Source organism: Crassostrea angulata, chromosome 6 (genome assembly GCF_025612915.1).
Source record: "Crassostrea angulata isolate pt1a10 chromosome 6, ASM2561291v2, whole genome shotgun sequence".
Classification (NCBI taxonomy): Eukaryota; Metazoa; Mollusca; class Bivalvia; order Ostreida; family Ostreidae; genus Magallana; species Magallana angulata.
The window spans coordinates 44,404,587-44,429,588 of record NC_069116.1 but is presented as its reverse complement, the minus strand read 5'-3'; the positions used below and the strand labels follow the sequence as shown (position 1 = coordinate 44,429,588).

Here is a 25,002-nt window from a genome sequence, read left to right as displayed (position 1 = left end):
GAATATAGATACATGTATTTTGAGAAAATCTTTCTAAATGGTAGCAAATAAGATAGATAGCAAATAACATTTCTAAATATGTTCTTCAAGAAATAAACTATCCGAGTTTATGATTTTTCCCCCACTTTAGGTTGGGCAAGACACACTTGAATCTATTCTTTTAGAAGGACCCCCTCCAAACTTGAACCAGTGGTATAAAAGAAAGACCATGAAAGTTTAATTGAAAAAAACCCCACAACATATACTTGAAACAAAAGCATTGTATTCTAGTCGATGGAATTTTATATAGGTATATGTATTGTAGTCTATCCATTAATGATTGAATGTGAACCTAATTTTTTTAAAAGCGAAATCAATAAAATAGAGACAACAATTGCCAATCCCGTCATTTTCGGTGCAACCCACACACAAACTGTTTCTGATATCATCCGAATTGGTTGAAAATTTTCAAGCGAAATTTTAAATCTATATTTATTATATAATAAATTCACAATTAAACATGATAAACGTATCAGTTTGTTTACCAATTGAAAAGAAATGAAATATATATTTTCTATATCAAAATATGTTTAACAAACGAGAATGCATGCTAATAGACAGGTGCATAGCACGAATTTAGTTTGATTTTCTAAAAATTGTTTTGAGTATGATTAATTTTGTTTTTATTGACAAATATAATAATGTAAATGCCTGTCATGTCTTTACCAAACAATCCACGTACGTCACGACACACGAGACTATAATGAAATTACGTCACGCCTGTGACGAGATGGAAATTAATATTTAATACCATGCCCTGCGGGACGAGTAAACCTTTTAAAAAATTTAAACGTCGTGTCGGGAAAAAAAATCAACCAAATAACACAACAATCCCATACACTATGAAAAAGGTAGTTCAAGAGTTTAAAAATGTGACGTTAATTTCTTCCTTGGAGTGTTGTTACTCAAAGAAATGTTTGTCGATTTGTGTTGTACAGTTGTTGTGTTTTATTTATAAATATGTCATCTATAATACATACATATTTCCGTGCTTTTTGTTCATTTCTTCAATAATATAAAAAAAGATGACATGGTTTGTAGTGTATATTGTACGTAATCAACACACCGTTTTGACCAAAATCTCGAGCGGGTTATGAACGATATACATGTAATGTTTCCCCCCAAAGACCTTTATTTGTCGCTATAGAAAGGGTAATATTTAAGTAACTGTAATTGTTTCTATTAAATGTCGCCCTAACAAGGATGTCGTGCCGGGAACGCACCCACATCAATCTTCTAAACCCAAAATAATCTTTCTGTTCATTCTTCCTTTCTAAGAAATGTCGATTTTACATAAGAATTATCGAAAGCTAAAATTATTTACAGTCTAAAAATACAAGACATTGTTTTCATAATCCATGTGTTAAAAGTGTCAGTTATATTCACCATATGCATTTTGTCGGGATACTTCAATGAGCTCGCTAGCGATATTCAATCGTAAATTGACATTCCATTAATCACGTTAATCCATCATTTAATTGCCTTAGACAAACATATTCGATATAATATGTTTAAAATAATATATATATAAGTCTCCGAAATACTTCACCCAAATATCATCCACCCACGCCAGCCTAATAATTTCCTTTTTTTTTAATGGAAATACCAACAAATATTTTACTCTTCCGCTTAGAAAATATAAATTAGACGGATAATTATGAGTACAATTAAGACAATTTACGCGTATAATTAAAAACAGTTACCCCCTTTTTAATACTTGCTGAAGATAACGATGAAACTCGGCTATATAATCAAACACTGCGACTTACTTTTCTGTGACGTCATATTTTGCCAAATGATGGGGTAAGGTTCTCTCGCAATCGGCTCTTAAATCTTTTTTCCTTTGAAATTCTGGCTTCGATGTGCGGCCATGTACAGTTAATTTCTGCGTTGATCTGAAGGAATATTTCTTACTATGTCCTTTTTTTCTATTGGCAGCTGTCGGTAGTCTATTATGCCATTCATATCTGTCCTGCGATTTTCTAAACACACAGTGACTGATAAAAATGGCAGGACGATCTACCCTTTCCAAGATCGGCAAGAATGACTGTTTCTTGAAAACTGGTGTAAACTACGTGCAGAGATATGTGTATTGATGAACGATCAGCGAATACAGAGAGTTTAAGAGCGCGTACAAAAGTTTTAATAAAATCCACCCACTTTAAAAATGCATGATGCACGTGGGTTGGTATACAGGAAGTAAACACAAATGAACGTGTCCGCACGGAAAAAAAAGACGATGATAATAGAATATGAAAACGTGTAATGTCATGCAAAATAAAAGAAATGAAGTACATAGTAAATTTCCTTAATTGAAAACTTTTGCAAGTACACATACTAGAAAAACACTTCGAACGGTGTTACGTGAATTACCTATAGGAAAAAAGGAATAAATATCAAGTGACATATCACGCTGTTTCAAAGCAAACCAAGACCCATTTATTAAACAGAGAACAGTCTATATAAACAAAAAGGTCAAGCTGTTTCGAATATATGAATGCAGTATGGTAAATAACGATAAGATAAATGTACCTTTCTAGAAAATACGACTGAAGAGCGACCCGAGACAGCAAATCCCATTCGACAGTCCCTGCTATTCAAAACGAGGCAGCGACTGACGGATAGGGCATGCCGTCCCGTGTGTAAGTAACAAATGAAAAGGAAGAGTGAAAGAAGAGTCAATCATGTCATATAATGTGAGATGATATCTTTAATTATTCAGATTCCCGGAACTTTCTAACATTGCATTTTAAACCCCTACCGGACATTTTACATTGTATGTTATGCATACCCCACGCCAAGATGAGGAAGAATACAAGATGCGGAAAATCATCATTATTAATGTTTCTTCTTCGCTATCGTTTGTTCCTCAATACCTTCGTAGAATACTACAATTAACGCACGTTTATAGCATTTCGCGTAATAATATTTTTTAACCAATGACATGCTCACCTTTAGAAAATAACCTAAGGGTTGAGATGACAATTGTTTTCAAAGAAAGAAAATGCCAATGTCAGGCCTACATACATACATGTACTGCATGAATGTAGCGATTAAGAGGAATGAGACTGAAGAAGAAATATCAAAGCAAGGCATTAAGATAGTGATATACAGATTATAAATTATATCAGTTTTCTGGTTACATTGCAAAAAAGAATCGCATACAAAGCACGATAGAAACATCAAAATACGCGTTAAAGTCTGATAAATTCCGCGAACTAGTTAGTATGATACGTACATGTACCACAAAATCATTGATACGTGAAACAAATCGAAAATTCTGAAACATGTTAGCATATTGATTTTTGAAAAGTAAGGCAAAGTCAGGTGATGTCGCTGATATATAGTTATATACTATATGTAATTGTCTATAGAGAACTCTAAAATCACCCAGTCTGTTGAGTTAAAAGCAACTAAAAACTAACAGCAGAGAAAGAGAGAGAGAGAGAGAGAGAGAGAGAGAGAGAGAGAGAGAGATGTCCATACATCACATGATATTATAATGTTCAAAGTTCACATGGGTAAAACCCCCTTCTCAGCACATAAAAAAATCCCATGAGGTATTTTCGTGCAGAGCTGAGTAGTTTTCATGTGACCTAGCCAGGAAATATATCATCTGTGCACAGTCACCGTGAAAGAAAAAAAATAAGCGTAGGAAGAAACTCTCTAATTCAAAAAATAACATTTTGACTTTGAGGCTACATATACATGATTAAAAATCTAATAAATTAATACTACTGTAAAGCCTATTAATTCATTGATGAAGCGTAAGGTGCGCCATTTTTTGTACTCCTAACACGGTAGTTTTATCATTAAGGTAGTTTATTTACAAGGAAATTCTATAAAGGATTGTCCACTTTTATAGTATTACGCACTTTCTAAGTGTGGAACGGAAACCGCTAACATCCCGTGGTAAGCAGATTTTATTGCTTCACCTACCACTTTTAAAAACCTTTTATTTTATCTTTAAAAAATAAATAAGATAAAATGACCTATCCTTTGAAAAACTTGATATGAAAAAATGATATTGACAAGAATATAGTGGAAGAAGTATACATAATTTTGATACCTTTTAAAATTGACTTACTTCTTATTGAATAAAAGTCTCCAGTCACAATCGAAAATAAGGATTGAATGAAAAGAAAAAAGAAATTATAAATATGACGCACCGAGGGTATACGTACCACCCACGATGTTTTTTTAAGTGAAGGGACACATCGACAAATGAAGTTATTTGAAACGCCTAACATTCCAACGTGTTGATCTAGGCTCAATACTTTACTTACCTTAACTTACCTTTTGTAAAGCTCTCGCGAGATCACACAATGACGGACTGCGACATGTTTGTGCACACATGGGAGAGGAACGCCAACCATGTCAACAATGTGGATCTACAGGTTTGCTCAAAACTAACATCCAGTTACGGTTCCGCACTACAAACTAACCTTCATTATTCGAACAAGGCCGAATTTCCTTTTTTATTCGTCATAATTTCGAGATGTAAAATACTAAATCTAAAATACATTTTGGCATTTATGCTGACGATTTAATGATATATTTCATTTAATAAGTATGTTAACTAATTAAAAGAAGTTACAAAGACTAAAAACTACAAAATTTCATAATCCAAAATTGATTTAACATTCAACAAATAATCGTATAAGAATAACCGGTTATGATTTTGATTTCTGAAAAATTTATGATTCTATCTACGTACAAAAAAGTTGTTGAACCATAACCTAATGCATCAAGCACACAACTTGAAAAAAAATGGCGGAGTAAATTCATTCTTAGTCACTGTGTGATTAAGCATGATGCTTGGGTCATTAAGGAGTAGAGAAAAAAAAACCCAGTGCAGCAACAAGTCGGCTTACCTATAATGGCTCTATTCCATGAAAGCAGGTTAATCCATACTGAACCATGTTTGTTATCACGGAGAGGAAAACCAGAATGGGTGTCGACTTTTGCTACACATTGTATAAACGTAAATATAGTAAAGGCCTGAACCGATGAATGGAGCTTAGCTCATTCATTCATATTTCTTATCGACATGACGGGCTTGACGCCCACACCTTGTACGTTTTCAGATTTTTATCGTGAAAAGAGAGGTGAATGTTCACGATCTCTCGGGGGATGACCAGTTAAATTAAGCTGCTAACTTTCTTTCACACGATGAGAATAAATAAATTATCCGTTATCGACTCGAAAAAGGTTTTTGAAAACAAACAAATCTTTGGCATGTCATTCTGCCTGCAACGAATCAATAAATTAATCGAACTGAACTCTTTTAATAAAAAACCCCTCTCGCCTGCAAAGGTCAACCAAGGTCAAGATTGAATACACAGTCATATCTATGTTGGAATTCAGAACATAAAAACCACAACTATGTCCATTAATACATTCGCAACTTTGGAATTCAAATGAGGGGTTTGATCTGATTAAATACATATGTACACAAATCAACTATGCCTGGGTGCTCAACATAGCCAAATACTTGCTCAAAACGTCGATCTCTAAGCAAAGGAGGTAGTAAACTAAACAATACCTATCGCGAACAATACCGGACAAGGACCAATCAAAAATCGTATACCTGTTCGAACTTCCTTTTTCTGATACTGGATGTCCCTTTAATTGTCTCTCGGACCTAAAATAATAAGGCCACATCCTGAATCGTTGATGAAACTTTCATCCCTTAGAAAGGATGTCTAGTCCATCGAAAATAACAGTCATATAGTTTAAAATTTTGTTAAAACATACGAAACAAAAAGTGAATGCTAACTACATAACGTCGTTTACACCCAGTTTCCATCAATTAACCGAATGAACAGCGCATTATTTATTGGTCTAGTTTCATTTCTTAATTAATGTGTATTACAATCAACTTGTTATCAGAAATAAAAACAAAGTGAGAGAAACATCCGTTGTGCCCTTTTCAAACCTGTTAACACGCCACGTGCAGCATCGGTACTAACCGATGGCGGCCTTACAAAACAAATCAACCCACAGACCCCTTAGTCTGGGAGCGATGCAATTAACCTTCAAATCCAGTCCCATTCAGAAAAAAATCCCCTATAGACTGTGTTCGGAAATCTTTAATTCCCTGTTGTCACTTTAATTATCCTTTACACAATACCCTGCACGACTGGAATACATGAATGCACGGTGACCCCGACTGGGGTCATATAGCCCGACGAGCGGGAGCACCGAAAACGCAGTCAGTTATCGTGTCTGAATGTCAGACTACTTCTCTCTGACAAAGACCATTCTTGATACCAGCCCACCCTTGAATCAAACGATATAAAAATCACAGTCTATTCGACATTTTCCCCCTCACACTAATTAACTGTCGTCGGCGGATGCACGTGCTCGTCTCGATTCTAGATTACCCCCGACACCATTTTCCTTTTTACAAACCTTCAGAGAAAGTTGTACTACGTGTATAATCTTGCATGATAGAAAAATATATTATATCTCCATTTTAAAATACGGTCCTATTATTTACTTCAAATGTCATTACATGAATAATTCATAGTACTTCCTGACCTAAAAAATTTAAACCATTGATAAAATTCTGAAGAAAAACCTATTTACACGTGCTCTTAACAGGGAACTGTTGACTTTATCTGGTTTGGGTGTTTAATTGTCAATACGATGAAACTATTATCCAAAAGTTGGCATTCTAGTTTTGAGGAGCGGAAGCCTACGACATCTGACCAATTTTCCGCCTGTTCGTTTTAGTGTAGGATTATCTAAACAAAGAAACGAGTATTTCGATAACCAAATAAAAAAAATGGAGGAGTGTATTGGTCAAACAGAACCTAAGACGAAAACATCTGTCACAAAGCATGACTGGAATTTGCGCGGGTCTTTTTCACTCCTCATTTCATACGTGTAGCAACAAGAGAATGACAAATAACTCCCTCGTGCCATTTGAGATCAAAATGATTGTTATTTCGAACCCTTGTGTCCACCAAATCTAAAATATTATTAATTATGTTACAGCTGTTATTTGAAAATGTCTTCTATTCTCTTCCCCTTTCTCTTATTGAAATCTTTTGGACAACTGATCGTCTTCAGGGGCGTGTTTCGTATGAAACAAAAACCGAAAGAAAAATATCGAACTACCCTTCCGAGAACTGTTTGACCTATATGTCTGGAGAGAATATGGGGCGACGACCCTCTTCAAGTCACACCCATTCTCCAACGGTTAAAAGGGCTATGAGGGGAATTCCCGATCTGGTTCAATGCCATGAATCCTGAGCTTTGTTCTCTTCTTCTGCCTGAAGAGTTAACCAACTTTATTCGGTCACTGCCTTTTCGTCAATCCAATTTTTTTTCACAAGGAACAATCTTCATTCATTTAAACGAAGCATCCAGTGTGTTTAAGAACAAATTTCTTCATTGTTTTTTTTTATTCGTCGCGTGTATGATAATGTAATATCTTGGCAACAAAGAAGAAAACTAGATGTCCCGATTTTTTTTCCTTTATGCTATCCTGGGCCATTTCGATTGGATGGGTCGGACGGTTTCAACGACCGCTTCGCATGTCGTTGACCTCAAAATTGACCAACTCAGATCAGATAATTTGTCTGCACCGAAAGGTTTGAAACGTGCTCAATCATAAAGCTATAATTAATCCGTCTGGTCGATTCGATTGTTCATAAACTACTTATATCAAGCTATGTTTGGATCGATCGTCATATGTCCCTATTGACTCCAATGTATTCAAAACAAACAGAGATAAGTAAAGAAGTGTTACAATCTTACCTCATCCCGCTATAAAAACTGCGTAGTTGCCCTTACTAAAGGTTATTTTGGGCAAGAATTTCGATTTATATACATCATCTTCAAAAATAGAGAAAAGTTTCATCATCCAAAATCACGATTTCACAGAAATTTCTCAATTAATTAAACACACTATTATCCATATATTTACAGTGCAATGTTAAACTGTACAGCGCGAAAAAGGCACTTTATTGGTACATGAAACACTTAATAATAAGCATGACTTAAATCTACGTCATTTATATTGCACGGTCCAGTGAATCATCGTCAATGAGTGTACATATGACCCCGCATTAGGCAATACTGGTTGAATACATTGAAAACACAAAATATTAAACAATCCTCATGTTCAAATATTTGAAACATACACCAAATGTTTCATCAGAAATATAACGAAATAAAAAATTTTAAGTCGTTAAAACCAATATTTAAAAAAAAAATAATATATCGGTATTTTAAAATATTTTACAAATTAATCAACTAAATCATATTCTTCAAATGAACATTGTGAAAAAAAAAATCCTGTGAGTGATAAAATCGACCCTTACCTTTCCGCCTGAGTCCTGTCTGCGTTCTCCTCACGTGGGCCTTTCGTCGTCTGCTGGTTTTCATCGATCCCGGATATGCTCCAGTGATGACTAGGCATGCGTCGTACTCAGTCACCTTTCATTCAAAAAAAGTTTTGTTAGTTCCTATGCACTTTAAAGAACAAAACAAAAGATTGTTGATTCAATATTTCATTTGAAAAAAATATTTGTAAGAAATAGCTTTAAAAAATGATTAAAAGATGGAAAATAAGCCCGAAATAAACCAATTTCTTTAAAGTGTAAAGCCGTATCTGAAGACTTATTACCATATGATGTAAACAAGGTTTAATGTCCCAATATAAATAAGCTAGACTACGCACCCACTATCACAATAAAATACACAAAAATCTGTTACCCCGCCGGTTAAATCACACACAAAGAATGTAACACACTGGAACGTGAGGGGGAAGACCTCACAATCTGTTATCATCACAAATACACACGATGTAGCTGTATTGAGTTCATAATCATTCATTTGATCAATTTTCTAGCTTCAACAATAATATTTTTTTACAACTTTTTTCTTTCTAAACTAAATCAAATCCTGTAAAAAATAAAAATAGTATTCACTCCACGCTACGGTCGCTTGCTTTACGTAATATTGCGATTAATATGAGGGAGCTATTCGACGGTTCTTTGATTATTGCTTTTCACAATCATTTTTTTTAAAAACAAAACTTCACAAGGCTTTAATGTGGATTTTTCTTCAATATTTGATTTATAGGTTTCCACACGCATAAACAACATTCCTTCCACGTAAAGTTCTCTGGCGCTTCCTTAGAAAAATATCCACAATGTTAGCATGGACAAATTGATCCTTTGAAAAAAAAAATATTAAATCGTCAGGAAAGTAAAAAAAAAACTCTTAACTTTTGACTTTGTGCAGCACAAACTGAACAAGCAAATGAAACTGAATTTGGAAAACGGATACATCCCTTGCCTCTTCCGTTCAAAGGAGTTACTTGCGTCACCTGTGACGTATTTTGCCCGATAAGAGCCTTAACAGGAACATGTGTTGTCCTGCGAGAAGGATATCCCTAACGTACTGTTTCCATCACAAAAACGATGACAATAGCCAATAGTAAAAGTCACTGCAAAAGTTTGCAACTGGCCCACTATTTTTCATTCATAAAGTTGAAATGACCGCGGAAGTAGTGGGAATTTTATTGGAGGAAGCGATTATCATTTGAGCAAAATACGCCGGACACTTGTGGAAACACTTGAAGCAATTAGCTAAGCCTTTGTGTAACTGCATTTGAAAGATATCGCACGCAACATCATTCAAGCATATCTTATAAAGCTACGAATATTCTCACTTAACAATACATTTCCGAATTGGGTTTCTTTGTTTTTTGTATGCATTTTATTAGTTTTGTATGAGGGCCTTTGTGAGGATATAGTGTATCTCCTTCATACATTATTTATTATGTATTGAATGGGAAGTATGAACATTTATGAGATGTACAGCAATATCTGAATGATAGAAAAAGGTCTTAATCAATGTATCTTCTTCCCACATCAACTGCACTCAAGTCTCTTAACAAAACAGCGGATCATGATCACATATGTCTGACACAGAATTGTTGACTTCTTATTTTTACAAAGAGCAAAAATCTCCTTTCAAAAGAGAATGTGCGTGTTAGAAGACTTTTAAGTCATTTATAATTAATGAAGGAAAATTTTGTTAATTAAAAAATACAGTCATATTAGGAAATCTGTAGATTTCACCTATTGTTAAAAATCTATAATTAATGATATCATAGATTTTTTTTATACATTTAACCAACTATCTCCCTTCCCTTAATCTCAGATTTTGATTGGAGTATTTCACAATGCAAATCCTCGTGAAATTATGAAATGATTACATGTATGTGTCTAATACAATGCACTTCTAACATGTTTAAAGTTGTATTTCACAAAACCGTGCCTTAAGCTTAACTTAACAGTGTTTTAATGTACTTGTGTATTGTCATGTTGTAAATTTTGAATTAACCGGGTGGCAGTAAGTACAAATTTTTCAACATGTCATGTTGTAAATTTTGTATTTACTGCCACTCGGTAAATTCGAAAATTACATGACAGTATTACAATGTTATACATCTAAAAGAATAAACAGTTTTGAACACGTTGGTTGTTTAATTGATTGTATTTGCATTTGATGTTTAGCACGTCACGTATGAAATGGTGGGTGTCCATTCAATTCCTTTGTCATTTAGTTACACTTTATGAATATCATTGATCTGGGAAAGAGAAATTGCTGATATAACAGACTAAATTTATGAACCAGGACCATTACTTCCGGGAAAAATGTTCATTTTTCATTATATAAGATAGTAACAAATTTTCTTTGACTTGGGCACACCAGACCACAGTTTTAAGCCTAATAAATAGAATATATGAAACAATGAAATAAGTACAGAAAATTAACCAAACTAATATCTTACAATATAGTATATTCTTGCATACATTTTCGTTGTCTTGTAAGTATAATGCATATATCTAAAAAACTCTTTGGTCTTAATCAGAAAAGCAGAAAAATCTACACAAATATCGAATCTCGGTTTACAGGTTCTCGACTTCACATGTTGATGAATCTGATATATGATATGTCAAATTCATTTAATATCGACTCGAATAGCAATGGAATATCATATTCAATGTTTTTAAGTTCACTGCCTTATCATTTATGACGAGAGAGAGAGAGAGAGAGAGAGAGAGAGAGAGAGAGAGAGAGAGAGAGAGAGAGAGAGAGAGAGAGAGAGAGAGACTGGCTGTAAGAGTTATCTTCAAAGATAATTTTTGTTGACATTTTATATTCTCCTTTTCGCCGAATTCTTATCTTTATCTTTGTAATACATGTATAGCAAGCTGATGACGATGCAGACGATTTCCGGTCATTGGTTGGCGCGAGAGTGCACGCACGCGCCTGTGGTTGCCAAGTCGTTGACTTGTGACCCACTGAAGGTAAAAGCCCTTTTCAACCGAGCAACTCCTATATGCATACAATAACTACTCCCCCAGAATTTTCCGTAGTATTTTGCAATATGTTTTCACCACCAAGCGAGACCCTTGGCAAGCGAATAGAATTAATCTAAGAAATAACTGCGCGAGCTGTTTACCTTAGTGTGTAATTCTTTATTGTTTATGATAATTATTATAGGAATAACCTACTTACCAAAATAACGCGTGGTTTTTATATAAGAGCTAATTTGAAGGTCGTGCAAAAAGGAAGAGAAAAAGTAGTTTTGTTACATTTCAATTCTTTTCTTTTCTTCAACAATTAAAATGTTCAATTCATTTTAAAGATAACAGTCCCCCTAACTAGATTTAATAGTAATAATGCGTAAACAGACTCTAACCGGCTTCTGTTAGAACTTGGAGGGGGAGATTATAGTTAATAACCTACACATGTAACTTCCTATGCATGCCCCAATTAATTACTTTGACATTAACTGTAGGAGGATTTGGAGCAGAAAAAAAAATTAAGAAGCACTGAGCAGAAATTCGGTCTTTCAAAAATAACTTTTGTGATAATTGACAAATCAGTGCCTCGAAATCACGCGTAAAATATACGTGTAACATTAGCCATTATCATGTGCTCGTGTTGTACTGTCAAACTGACTATATATAAAGGAATTTTCAAACGACATGACCTTCCTCCTTTTTTGTGATGATAGAATCAATTAAGTGGTCGATTGCTAAGGTCATCGATTGTTCTAGTGCGCATTACCAAATTCTTTTTATTCATACACATCTTTTTTTTGTTTCTTTCTTCAACTGCGTAATAAGAGCTAATGATGACAAAAGATATTTTGGTCCGTGGGAGGGCAGATGTGAATATTCGTTAATGTATTCAGCGCTGTGCGATTCATTCACCAGTTTTACTATAATACAGCTGCATAATTCCCTTGCTATAAACCACATGAAAAAAAGTGGGTGAAATTACACAAATTCCTCAACAAAACTTCTATGAATGAAAATTTCACGAAGAAACAGGAAACAAACATTGCAGGTGGCCTTGTAGCGACCCATTCGTCTAATAAAGCCGAGCATGCTAATTTTGTTTACAAGTTTTTCGGCAAAAATCTTACACTTTGATCAAAACATTTTTTTTAAAATATCATTACATTTGTGTTGATGAATAAGGTTTTAAGAAAGGGCTTTTTAATTCGATATCAGAGCCCATTTCCACATGAAAGATGATAAGAAACGCTTCTGATGTGGGGATCGCCCAATCTCTACAAATGAACGGGTGAAACCGCAAGAAAGGGAGATTTTGACAAGTTTGTCGATATTAAGGATGGACTGAACCCTTTCTGGAGCTAGCCTAACCGCAATGACATATGGCAAAGTGTTGCTTTGTAAACCGAATGACTAATTCAAACATGTTTAAGCTATCACCGATAGTACCAAACAAACCGGGGGCTAGTTGAACGGTATACATGTCTTATTCAAAGGGTGGAATACATGTCGTTAATGAATAATCCGGTTTTTAAATTTTAACTATTAACGTTTTTATTTATAAATATGTGTACTTTACAGTCAAATCTTTCGGTGGGCCTTTATTAAAGAAACGTTATCATATTCGAACCCAAACATATTAATTTCTAGTGTATTCATTATAATGAGACTTATATTAAGAATTATTAATAAGTGAAGTAGACAAAAAGTATCCTTGTAACGCATTAAGTAACATTTCACTCTTAATTCTTTGACAAAGACGAAAAGGTGCGAAAAACTAATCCCCAGTGAAGGTAACCAAACAAAGATTGTATGAAGTTGTTTTGACCAATATTAGGACTGCGAGACATTCCGACTTAACCACACAAAGAAAATGAAACGAACCTGGCACATTGCGATTGTTAGATATTTTGTTATAAGCGATCGCCACATGGTTTCCGAATCTACATAAAGGAGTGCACATACTTGCGGTTACTTCAGGGTTGGTCTGAGTCAGCGCGCGCGCGAAAAAAGAAAACCGCCTGCCTGACCATGTTTGCTGAAAACGAAAGAATAAGAGAGTTATCTGTCTTGTGTGAGCTTTTTACTCTATTATATATTTAGCATTTAATGCAATGGTTCAAGTTTAACTTCCTTTGAAGAATACATTTTAAAAAAATACTTTCAAAATTTAAAAATCAGACTTTGAATGAAAAATATTTATAAGTACTTGATACCTTTCAAGGAATTTAATTTCAATCGGAGGATAGAAGAAGAATTCAATCTTTAATTTTATGGTGGTTCTCTTTAACAGAGTACCACGACCGAAGGGTCTTTTGTTCAGGTGTCGGAAGTATCATAAATTTAATGAATAGGTTTTCATGTCAGAGTCGTATAGTTTTAGACACCCTTTGCGCTTGCTGTAATCTGTAGGGTAACTTTAACCCACTTCTAGTAGGTACAATCCATGACCCTAGCTGAAATTTAATCACTGAAAGGCGGAATCCAGGTTTTATTTCCTCAAAATGAAACAAGGAATTGGTTAACTACTTAAAAGTACACCGCTCAAATAATGAAAGGCAATGCCAGCGAGAAAAGTTGTTTTTTGTTCAAAACTCGAGAAAATACGGGAATATTTTTTCTGAAAATTCCATTAAAAAGAGATTGTTAATTACTGAATATACTATTTGTAATATAAGCAAAATGCTACATATACTCTCGTTTTCAAATATTTTGATTCTTCAAAAATCAAAATTTGTACGTACAAGCGCAAATTTTGATTTTAAAGAATCTTTATAACGACAGTACTTTTATAATTTCTGTAATATGACTTAATAGTATCAGTATGAAACCCACTTTTATCTAATCATTACGATCGGTTCGATAAACATAATATTCTTAAACAACTGGACAATGTTGTTAATCATTTATACAATGTATATACAATTTATTCCTAGATTTGATAGATGGTTAATAATTTTTTTTCGACATGCGATTCTTAGATGCTTGATATGAATATGATGGAAAGTATTGCTGCTGAATACTGCGCGCAGAGAGATTATTTTGAAATCAAAATACATGATTGGGCTCTTAGTAGGAACATTTCAAGCCAGAAATGCAGAAATATTTGTCATCTTGCCACAAAGAGCTGGATGGACACATTTTGCGCATCAATATTAGTTTACAAGGATATTGTTAAAGAAAACCTGAATACATTTATTAAAGGGGAAAATTGGCGGTTACAATTTCAAATTGTTTCTACCCCAACCGGAATATATGAAAGAGCGATGTTTTCCCCCCATTAAGAACATGCATCTGTACAGCGGCTAATATTACAGATTCGCTGCAGGGACATGCAATAATGCATGTTTTATACTTTGGACTGGAGGCTCATTTTGCAGACTTTTCACGGATGTCTTTTTTTTCATTGCCAACCCTTGAATTATTATCGCTGTACCCGAAAAGATCGAAGCGATAATCTCTGGAAACTCGATCAGTGCAAGGGACTCACCGCATTTCTAACAAGTTTGTAATTATACCAATAGACCGGCTAGTGCACTTAAAAAAAAGTCCCTTTAAAACTAGGTCAATAATACCACTGGGTTTAAAAAGTGACTTTAACAAGATTACTAGTTCTAATTACTTCCGACATATAGCATGCTCCATCAATAGTAAATTCACTCTGCGACATGCATTTGACCTTTTTGTTTTAGTTTATGCTTTTTAGCTAGTAAAAAATATTTAAAAAAAACGATCGTAGGTTTTGTGCCAATACGGACACATTATATATCGTGATGAGTGGGCAGCAAATCCATACATATCTTGACGGGGGATATATGAATGTCAAACACAGCTGGTAATTATAAAATACAAAACAAGTTCACACGTAACCTTGGTAGGTGCCTATTGGGTGCAAATTGTAACTTTAAACTTACAATTTGCGTGACTATACAAAAGACTTACTTGTTCCACAATAACAATAAGACGTTTTGATATTTTTTTTTCATTAAGGTGACTTTTAAGTCTTAGTTGATTAATGTATCGTTAGGTTGATCGCGTCATAACAATTTTTCTCTTTTTTAAGAACGTGTAAATACTTTTTTTTTTTTTTTAAAATAATTTCAACAGTATTTTATTATGTAAAACATAATAGGATTGGGAAAAATATTCTTCGTTGCGTATAACAAGAGTCAAGTAAGTATATTTTAAGCACTAAATCAAATTTTAAATATCTTTTTAACTAAATTTTGTATTTACTTTAAAAATAATACAGTTTAAAAATCAGAAAATAAATAACGTAAAAACATGGAGGCAATTCTGAAAATGAGTCACTTTAAAAATCATCGGTATTTTTTATTCTATCTAATCATAAACAAACATACTCTGCCTTTTTAGGTTTTATGAGTTCTTAATACGGCGCGAAAAATTGTTTTCCGAGAAAAATGGGTTTGTCAAATTCGTGATCAGCTGATAAAAACTAATACACATAAAGCTTCAGAGTCAACTTATATTATAGAATACGATCAAAGAAACTTATTATATACAGATGTCAATGAGGACACAACATGGCGTATATTTAAGAAAGAAAAGGGAAGTTAAAAAAACCAAGCCTAAAATTAAGTCATTCTCATCCATTTGCAGACGACAGACTTTCAAGGACGAGAAAACTAACCTGCCCTAAACAAAGCTGTCTCGCATTATTGATTGAACACAAGGAATTTTCATATCTATGTACTCTGATGCGGTATGCATGTATAGTGAAGCTCTTCCGTTCGCGTTATAAGCGGCTGTCATTCATGTCTTTTATGACGTTTTGATAATTATAAACGATTTGCTGTATCAGACTGACTTGCATGTAAATTTCGAAAAGGAATGGTGCATGAGTGTGTGTTTGTGTTTCTGGGTGTGTGTTTGAGAGAGAGAGAGAGAGAGAGAGAGAGAGAGAGAGAGAGAGAGAGAGAAAGAGAGAGAGAGAGAGAGAGAGAGAGAATTTTAATTGAGCGATTTAACCTGTCTATATATATATGTAAATGTATATTTCATTTAACGTGTACACAGACTTTATAACGTTTTCTGCCTATCAACCTTCTAAATATTAGCAACATGATCCTTATCAACCCGCTATCACACACCTATAAGTGTATTCCTGATGATAAGCAATTTAATCTTATTTAGCAAAAAATCCAAACATTGAGTAGAAATTATATTTTTTCAAAAAAAGAAAGAAGAAAACCCGAAAAATTATAAGCTTTTTTATGGTCATGTTTGTGTATAAGATTTATGTTTACACAATCGACCGAACGCACCAAAAAGAAAAAAAAAGCAAAGAAAGCAGTTATTCAAGATCACAAAGAAAACTGAACGCCAAAGAGAATATTTTCAGATTTCTCCATTGTCTCAAGTTACGTAATAATAATAATAATAACAACTGCGTAATGATTTTCAAAATGATGTTAAAGATTGCCACGAACACTAGTCCTTTACTAGGTGTACAGCACGTTCAATTCCTTAGGAGAAAACAACTGTTAGAAAGGTAAATATACAAACCACGTATTCCCTGGGTCTGTAAACGGGAAATACATCTCTTTCCCTGGCCATTATATCGAATAGGACTGAAAACCCCTCTTCATTTGAATTTATTTGGGCGTACCTTTTGCATCGACATGCGCAGTAACTAAAAAAAACGGATTCTTTGTCACAAACAGGAAATTCCTCCGCGAAATAAGGGTTTGGACCACCGGCAAAAGTATATTATAAATTACTAAAATTACTCGCTGCCGGGGCCCAGGTTCGTACTATGACCGAAATAAAGTAAAATCACCCATCGTTCGCCCCTGCAAGTGCATGTTGCAAAAGAACACCAAACTATCTAGCCATTCCATTTTGATAAATCGGGTGGTCTAAATTCGGGATAAAAGTTGGTACTAAAAAATTCCCCACAAAGAAAATACCGATCAAACTAAAATAAAAAAAAAACAAACCGTCAAGCAAACAAAAACAAAACGCAAACCATGACCATGAAAAAAGACATGCAGCACAACACTAGATCTTTTGAGGAATTTTTAAAAACTCAAAATTATTACATAAAATTGAAATAAAAATCTGGACAAGCGCCAAAAAATATTCTAATTAATGACCATACTTTATTTTTGAAGTATTCCGTAGTGTACAAGGTTTTGTTGATTTTTTTCCCCCAAAGAATCAAATCTAACTTTTCCAAAACTTATAGTAAAAACATGAATAAAATCATCTTTTTTTCCTCCTAAAATGATAGTTACTAAAAATTAACGAAAATACCAAAATTTTATCTTTTGTAGTTATTTTGTTACCCACTAATTTTTTCTTCATTATTAGTCTTAACTTTCTTTCTTGTTTTCACCTTTTCCCTCATTATATACAACATTATTCTCTTCAATATAATAAAAACAATATGGTAATATATGTATCTTGTGTAAAAAGCAATGTTTTGTGTACCTTTTTCTTTTGTTCAATCCTTTTCAATTCATTAATATAGTTGATTAAAATACTTCTTAAATTACCTTTGTTATATGTAAATTAGATTTTGAAAAAAAAACCCATTGTGTTCGAAAAATTCGATTTTGAGTTATTGTTTGAATATTTAAAGAGGATATTTCGTTGAAAGTTAATGATACTTTTTAGATTGATGTTTGAAATCTATTGATGTATAATTCATCTAAACGATTATAGAAAGTTTAAGACCAAATCTACAGATGTGCATCGAACTAGCAAAAGAGAAGAAAAAAAAAAGAAAGAAAAAACGAAGGAAAGAATAAAAAAAAGAAATAGCAATGGTTTCTTTTCCTAAAATCCTAATAAATAGCATATCAAAATGGAAAAACTTTGATTGAAAATCACTTATTGTTCAATGAAGAATAATATTATTCCTACATGTAAATATCATTTTAAAAAAATTATTACGTTAATTTTTATTATAATCGATAAGAAATATCAGAAATAAGCTCATCCAGAATAATATTCCATGCATAAAAATAAAAAATATGGTATAATTATTTCATATTATTTAAAAAAAAAAAAGCAAATGCGACTTAGAAACAATGATCAAAGTGTTATAAATACGAACTAGTTATACATGTATATAAAATGACTCGAATTCAAACGAGCCTGAGAACACAACATTTACACTACAGTAATAGGAGTATGTACATTTAAAATTTAAGATGATTTATAGGAAACTCTACACTAAACAAAAAAAAAACAACCCCCCCCCCAAACCCCCAAAACCATATGCTTTATGAATAATACAAATGACATTATTTAATGGAAAGTACATGTACTTCGATCAATTATACCTGAATTAATTATTTACATCAATTGTAGAACTATTTCTCTTGGTTTCTGACCTACCACAACTACACGTAATTTTACAAACTTGACGAATTATAAAATTCCAAGCTTTTGCCCTCAGAATATTTTTACTAAACTCTACCAACGGCTGAGTCGACATATGGTACTAGAAAAACTATTATATTTTGAAATTATTCGAATATTTTTCCTCTTTACGGGAAGCCTTAGTTGTAAAATTACTAAGGGAGTTGAGTACTACAATGTTCATAGCTTACATACAGTACTTAAGTATTTCCTCTTTTTAAGATAAATTTTATTTTTGAATTCAAATTTCAAACATGAAAATAGGGTCTTTTTGACAATAAAATGTGCATGCCGTGAAAAATAATCTTGGTTACAAATTCTTCACAAAATAAAATCTTCCGCAAAACCAACTGAACTCTTCATTTTCTTATTTCTTTATTTTCGGATAAGTTGGAATGATATATGAAAATACAATAGTCGCATCTTATTCTTAGGGTTGCAAAATTCATGAGAACAACATAGACACCAGTTTACATTACAACAATATTAACAGACAAAGAATTGTTAGAAATAACTTACCAATCATAAAACTTTCATTTCCTAAACATATGTCGACTGAACAAATGTAGACAAAGAAATGGTTTACTTTACATTTCACTAAATCGAATAATTGTGGGCCGAAAATTGACAAAGACGACGGCATAAGGCCCTAATGGAATTTTGCGGTGACTATACCACTCCTTTTTCCTCTCAGCCCTATGAATGATGTAAATCTCCCAGGAATGCTTGATTATACATGTTAATTGATGATTTACAGGATGAGCCCTGTTAGATGGCCGAAAAAAGCCTCTAAAACATCGGGAAATATGCACCTGGTATATTTTGAGAAACCACAAGCTATGTACATCACAGGCTGATTATAAGCCACAATTTGGATTTTCATGGATTTTTGCTAAAAACCTGAAAGAATTATAGATTTCCATTTTCCTTCGTCATTTCCCTTTGAAAAAATTAATACATTTATCCTTGAAAAATTTAGTTCAATTTAGATGCATTAAGCTTAGTTACTGAGAGTTATTCGTGTTTTTAGCGTAATAACGTGAACATTTTTCATAATCATCCACCCTAACTCCCCCACCCCACAAAAAAACCCCGTAATTTAAAACACGTAAAAGTGCTTCTTTATCGAACCACTATCTTCTCGTCACTGTGACCAATTAAACTGTTTTCTTGAGCATCATGCAGAGCATACCAAATGCCAAAAGACGTGCTTTTGGCGTTCTGCAGTGACTATTGATTTCCCACTGGTAACTAGCTAAGCGGAATAACTCCTATACTCTAGCCGTTCCATGATGTTGTTTTGGTTAACACGAGTGCAGGTCAAAGATAATATTTTGAAATCAAAAGCCTAACATTCCCTATTTTTCCCCCCAATTCATCGATATTTTTTTGATTTAATAGCAATAATTTACTTAATAACAGAACTCATGGTTTATGAAAGCCGTTTAAAACTGGATTCCTCGGCGAACGACACACAACTTAGTTTTTAGTTTTGGTTGCTTGCCCAAGGGTTCAACTAAAGCGACGACTGTACTATTGATTGTTCTACTTCATGTATCAAATGTACCCTAGCCTGGAACCAAACTACAGAAGTTACTTGTATTGACACCGCAATTGTAAGGTATTTCAGAATTAACACTAGTGCGCTCATGAAGAGAATTTAAAAACGTACATTTACCCATAAAACAAGTGATGGTATGCAAAGTAATGAAAAAATACGTGAATCAAAAAAAAAAAAAATACAATATTTCAGAAACAATCAGTTCTTTAACTATGTTTGAATCATTCAGTGCTACGTACCACAAGTCAGTTACTGCACCACACTGAAATTATTAACGGTTTAAACTATTCAAATGTTGCCAGAACTTACGGTTCCTAATTCCAATACATGGATGCATTAGATTGTTCACATACATGCATTATAATGTTCATCCGCTTGATAACACACCAACTAGTTTCAACTATATCAGTGTTGTCAGAGAAAACATCGAACTTAAAATTTCCGAACTCTTTGCAATTTGTCTAATAAATTGCATATATGTACTATATTTTTTCTAGTTCATCCATTGTGATTACATACATGTATTAGTTACTGTTTTGGTATCTTCGAATCGTTGTTGACATCTTCCAAAGTCAAGGGTTTAGGATCCGCTCTTCGCCTGTGAGGAGAGGAATGGATCAGAAACTCTTGACTTGGGAAGAATCCCCCTCGTTGTATTCCTTCAGATTGATTTTACAATTTCTTGTTTGGATTTGAACTTGCTACTCGTTGTTCATTTTCTTCTGGTATGACTGACACACATACTGTAACATGAAATTTAAAAACCCAGCACGATCTTTTACCCAACTTCTCAATTAATCGATCCAGATTGATGAAAAGCTACTCAAAGATCATCACACTGGCGTGATAAATAATCGATTCTTTTGTTTTACTCTATGATATGTTTTGGAATAAAAATATCTTTATCAAAATTCAAATGCTGCAACATTTCCATATCTCCAAAGTTTTGATCAGACAATCCTTGAAGCACAGAGAAAATAGGCATCCCAAGGAAATATTTCATGTCCTTGTATTCGAGGCGAATGTTGATCAATATTCAACAGTGCATTTGCTATCAAAGTATTTATAGCCGATTCTCTGTGCAGGGAATCTGTTGCAGCAATATCGACTTGGAACCGGAGAGTATGGAAATCATTATGTTATAAGAAAACTTCATCAATAATATCAGCTGTCAACAAAATATTTTGGAACTTACCTCTCTGACCAATGTTATGTGTATCTCGTTCAAGAAATGGAATCATATGGTTGGGGACTTTGGGCAGTCTCAGACTTTATAAGGATAAATTATAATTGCGCAAATTATATGTAAACAAGTGATTCAAGAAATATATTTTGAGCTGCTGCCAATACTTTACCAATGGTACTGCGAAGATCGACATCTATGAATCAGGATTGACTCAACCTCTGAATCAGGTGGGTATCAATATTTATTGTAGTGACAGTCTCTAAGAGAGATGACGTTGTTGGCAGACTGCCAAAATCACCACGCGGTCACTAGTGTTTTGTTTACATCGTCATTTCGGGGTTATTGCGTTAAACAATTGAAATGATTTTTTTAAATGCGATTAACTAGAGACCTTTAATTAATCAAATTTTCTCCGTAGCACGTGCTACTCAAAACGTAATAGACAGGAAAAGAATTATATGAAAGGAAATAGAGATAGGGAAATGACTCATTTCAAAATTAAATTAATTAAAAATGAGCCTAATTGAAATTGGCAGCGACGTGAATCTTATAACTGTCAAACTGCGTTATCTATAATTTGAATTAATTGATTATTGTTGTTGTTGATAAACATTTTAATTAAAAACAAAGTACGTAACTCATGATGAAAAGACAGAACTATATATAACTGTCATTGTTCCATAACCTGCTATATGAAATTTGAATTGAAAAAAAAAACACGCGACTTTGATTAATTTCCACATTTTTGAATGATCAAAAAATAAATAATAGCGCAAATATTTTAACTGAGTTCTACAATATACCTTAAAAAATAAACGTATTTTAAGGTCTTTCGATTGTCGCATGACGTGATAGTGAGCATTTGGAATATTTTACCATTACCGGTTTTAGTATTAGTTTTATGTGATGCATGGTTTTGCCAGTATTTCTTGATTACTTCTTGTGTATAGCATATTTTAAGCTATGTAAAGTGAAATGACACTAATGTTTTCACTTTATAGAGAGTAGTTTGAGTTGTAATCGCTGAATTCAATGAAAAGCTGATGAAACTGTACAAAGGCAAACTTGACAGACTGCAATTCATAATTTTTACCTGGCAAGGTAAACATTTCTTTGCATATTTCGATAGAATATGTAATGAATTACAAATGTACCAATTTTCAGGGAGTTTGAACCATTATTTCAAAAGTTATAGACGTTGCTAAACTTTATTAAATCATTGTTGAAAAATTGTTTCAAAATGCATTGTTAATGTGTTAACTTTCGTATTGACAAGTGTAAATGGCCTAAAAATGTTAAAATACATAAAATAAAGGATTGTGATTAATTTCATTAAAAACTTGTTTTATTGTGTAGAAATGAGTTTTTAAAAAGCAGTTGTCGCTATAATTGCCCTGATAGTGTACCTGTGTTAGCTCCTACAGCATGAACAAAATATTTGCAACATACCAATATTTAAGTTCAGTTTAAATGTTTACATAATAATCTTCAAATTTAAACAAAACTTGCACGGATTAAATCATAAAAACATCAAGGGTGGAGAAACCTTAAGCGTTATACGACATAATGGAAAGCATACAATTGTATTAATATTTCTAAATGTATCATGGTTAAATAATATACAATATATTTAACTTTTTAGCATTTAATAATAAATATCTTATTTTTCCAGAAAGAAAATGCACGTTATCCTTAGAGTTGAGCAGGACCTCAGCTCAAACACTTTAAGATTTCGCGGCCGATATATACGTGAACAGAGGCAATCATTTATCGGTACTGCAACAGTATAATATAACTCGGACAAAGATATTGATCTTTACATGTCAACTCAAACACTGAGTAAAATTATTCCTTCAGTGAAAATGAAGGTTTTCAATACCAATTTGCAAACATTGTGCTTAGTGTTAATTATTTGAAATAATTAAATGACAAAATGAAAAATACCGATAATTCCAGCAGTCTGTACATGTACAAATTCATAAAATGTATCCAAAATAGTATTGACTGTATATAATCTTTATACCTGCAGACTTATGCTATGAACACATCTATATAATAAGGTCCTATAATTCATAAAATTTCTTTTACTAGTATTGTAATCCTAAATGCATCTTAAATTGTAGAGAAAGGCAAAATTGACACTTAGGAATTCAGCAAAATCACTGAAGATCACCGAAAACTGTTAGGTGTACAGTGGATGAGACCAAGAAGACATGAATAGTCATAATGTGGTTTTATTTTTCGATAAAGGCAATAAAGACAAGCGACTTGTTAAGAAAACTTTATTTTATTTAACTTCTTTTATGTACAGAACCCGATTGTGCCAAAATTTACTAGTAAAAATATCCTAGATCACCTGGTGAAAGATCACCATCTGTATGATTGAGACAAAACATCTAGCTCTGAAGAACTACAAATCGTTTAAGGGCGGAAAAGAGTGCATCTGTTAAAGGTTAATGGTATGGTGCCAGATTACTTACTAAAACTTTTAGAACCCTGTATCCCACCTGAAACCATTTATCCCTTGAGGAATCATGATGGTCTTACTTTTACCAATCCTCAAGCCAGAACTACATCTTACTTTAAAAAAGTTTTATACCCTCTAAAATTAAGCTGTGGAATGAACTAACTTTGCACATCAGAAGTCTCCAATCATTGTCTTCTTTTTCAAATTCCATTATAAAACAATTTTTCGAAACTCCAAATAAACTTTTTAATTTTGGGAATCGCAGAGAAAAAATTATACATTGTCAATTAAGAAACAATGCTAGTAGTTTAAATGGTGACCTTTTTGATGATTTTATTCGTGAAAATTCAATCTGTGAAAATTATGGATATCATACTGAAAATGCATATCATTTTTCTTTGTCTGTCCTAAATATAATGAGGAAAGGAACAGTCTATTTTATCAAATATCAATATTTGACTTGCAAAAACCAGTAACTTTGGATTTGTTGTTATTTGGAGATGATGACATATCATATGATGAAAATGCTGTACTATTTAAATTAGTTCATAACTACATTGTAAAATCTTATTATATTAATATTAAAATAATCATGACTATAGGTACATGTATATATATATTTAAAACATGTACATAAAAGTAGTATACTTATGCTGTAATTGTACTATTTAAGTTTTGATTTTTTTTCTCTTTCTCTTTCCACAAACCTAGTTTTCCCAACCCTTTTTTCTTTTGCCCATCTGAATATATATTTTTAAGCATCATCATGCTATTTTCTTTATATGTATTACCTTGCACCTTATGGAGAAGGCTTACATAGGCATTGCCTGCTGTCTAATCCATTTATGTAAATGTATATTTGCATAATAAAATATGTTCAAATCAAGGCAACCAACATGTGAATTTAACTGTCACAGAACTAATTGATTCTTCAATATTATTCACTGAAGCTGCTGGGTATGCTCTGAAAAAGGCGACAAAATGGTACAAAATTTTCAGTTTAAGATAAAGACGTCCTTGAACCAGA

The 25,002-nt window shown here is 33.1% G+C and overlaps 2 long non-coding RNA genes across 3 annotated transcripts; both read left to right on the top strand.

The window, feature by feature from the left end:
• The first annotated feature begins 1,313 nt into the window (after positions 1–1,313).
• On the top strand, positions 1,314–10,762 carry LOC128186849 (uncharacterized). The gene is made up of 3 exons (XR_008243982.1): positions 1,314–3,951; positions 4,347–4,436; positions 9,136–10,762. It is a non-coding gene; the product is annotated as an uncharacterized LOC128186849 (long non-coding RNA).
• A 10,526-nt stretch (positions 10,763–21,288) lies between these two features.
• Positions 21,289–24,841, top strand: LOC128190054 (uncharacterized). Of its 2 annotated transcripts, XR_008244317.1 has the most exons (4): positions 21,289–21,735; positions 22,510–22,609; positions 23,181–23,281; positions 23,632–24,841. It is a non-coding gene; the product is annotated as an uncharacterized LOC128190054 (long non-coding RNA). The 2 variants fall into 2 exon arrangements; XR_008244318.1 differs by lacking the exon at positions 23,181–23,281.
• The last annotated feature ends 161 nt before the right edge of the window (positions 24,842–25,002 follow it).